We start from the raw sequence: 2,424 nt of genomic DNA, 5'->3' as shown, positions 1-2,424 counted from the left end.
TGTAGTGGTATGATCTCTGTTTACCGCAACCTCCGCCTCCCAGATTCAAGCGATTTTCCTGCCTCATTCTCCCAAGTAGTTGGCATTACAGGCATGCACCACCACGTCTGGATAATTTTTGTATTTATAGTAGAGACGGGGTTTCACCATGTTGGCCAGGCTGGTCTTGAACACCTGACCTCGTGATCCCCCGCCTTGGCCTCCCAAAGTGCTGGGATAACAGGTATGAGCCACAGCGCCCAGCCCAGCTTTTCTTTACTGATATAACCTTAAAGTTGGAAGTGATTTCAAAGTTTCTCTAGCTTAATTGCTCCTTTCCACAACAATACATCACATCTTTGAATATCTTTGACTATTAGAAAATTCCTGCTATGTTGAACTAAAATCCACTTATTCGTAACATGCAACCTTTGAATCATGTTCAGTTATGTTTTTATATGTTCAGAAAGAATATTTTAAGAAAAAAAAATGAACTTGGAGAAAAGATCCTAAAGCAGAATTTAAGAACCTAAAAATTGCTTCAATAAAGGAAATTATTCCCATGGTAATATGTCACCTATATCTTATTTAGAACTGACTGTTTGCCTCATTCTCTGAGTAAACAGACCCTGCTAGAAAGAGGCCATCGCCTTAGGAATCTTAAACTCAAAATGGCTGCCCTTATACCACAGGTGTCACATGAAAAATAAGCAAGAATGATACAGTAGTATTCTGAGAGATGCTGAAAAGCTATCAAAATTTTTTTTAAAGATTCCTATAGAAAACCAAGATTTAAAGTCACAGGTAAGAATATTGGGACAAAGATTTACATCATTAGATAGGTAGTTATATTTCTACAAATTCTACTATGTGTGATGTGTGTGTCACTTTATTATAATAGAGATATTTTTAAAGTTTTTTATTTAAAAAGATATTTTTAGAGAAAAAGCATGCGATGAAAACACTAACATGAGATTTAGTCTCTGTATTAGTCCATTTTCACACCGCTGATAAAGACATACCCAAGACTGGGCAATTTACAAAAGAAAGAGGTTTAATAGACTTACAGTTCCACATGGCTGGGGAGGCCTCATGGTCATTGTAGAAGGCAAGGAGAAGCAAGTCATGTCTTACATGGATGGGAGCAGGCAAAGAGAGAGAGCTTATGCAGGAAACTCCTCTTTTAAAAACCATCAGATCTCATGAAACTCATTCACTATCACAAGAACAGCCCAGGAAAGACCTGCCCCCGTGATTCAATTATCTCCTACCAGGTCCCTCCCACAATACATGGGAATTCAAGATGAGATTTGGGTGGGGACACAGCCAAACCAGATCATTCTGCCCCTGGCCCCTCCCAAATCTCATGCCATCAAATTTCAAAACCAATTATCCCTTCCCAAGAGTCCCCCAAAGTCTTAACTCATTTTAGCATTAACTCAAAAGTCTTACAGTCCAACATCTCACTAGAGACAAGGCAAGTCTCTTTTGCCTATGAACCTGTAAAATCAAAAACAATTTAGCTCCTTCCTAGATACAGTGAGGGCACTGGGTAAATACAGTCATTCCAAATGGGACAAATTGGCCAAAACAAAGGGGCTACAGGCCCCATGCAAGTCCAAAATCCTACAGGGCTGTAAAATCTTAAAACTCCAAAATGATCTCCTTTGACTCCATGTCTCACATCTGGGTCGTGCTGATGCAAGAAGTGGGTTCCCATGGTCTTGGGCAGTCTGGCTCTGTGGCCTTGCAGGGTACAGCCTCCCTCCTGGCTGTTTTCACTGGCTGGTGTTGAGTGTCTGTGGCTTTTCCAGGTGCATAGTGGAAGCTGTCAGAGGATCTACCCTTCTGGGGTCTGAAAGACGGTGGCCTTCTTCTCACAACTCCACTAGGCAGCGTGCCATTGAGGACTCTGTGTGGGCTCTCCCACACCACATTTCCCTTCCCCACTGCCCTAGCATATGTTCTCCATGAGTGCTCCACCCCTGCAGCAAACTTCTTCCTGGACATCCAAGTGTTTCCATACATCCTCTGAAACCTAGGCAGAGGTTCCCAAACTTCAATTCTTGATTTCTATGCACTCGCAGGCTCAACAACACACGGACACTTCCAAGACCTAATTCTTGCACCCTCTGAAGTGATGGCCCGAGCTCTACCTTAGCCCCTTTCAGCCATGGCTAGAGCAGCTGGGATGCAGAGCACCAACTCCCCAGACTGCACAGAGCATGGCGACCCTGAACTTGGCCCATGAAACCACTTTTTCCTTCTAGGCCTCCAGGCCTATGATAGGAGGGGCTACTGTGAAGAACTCTGTCATGCTCTGGAGAAATTTTCTCCATTTTCTTGGAAACTAACATTTGGTTCCTTGTTACTTATGCAAATTTCTACAGCCAGCTTGAATTTCTCCTCAGAAAATGGGATTTTCTTTTCTATCACATTGTCAGG

Source organism: Colobus angolensis, unplaced genomic scaffold (genome assembly GCF_000951035.1).
Source record: "Colobus angolensis palliatus isolate OR3802 unplaced genomic scaffold, Cang.pa_1.0 Scaffold217, whole genome shotgun sequence".
In the NCBI taxonomy this organism is placed as follows: domain Eukaryota; kingdom Metazoa; phylum Chordata; class Mammalia; order Primates; family Cercopithecidae; genus Colobus; species Colobus angolensis.
This window is presented reverse-complemented; position numbering follows the sequence as displayed.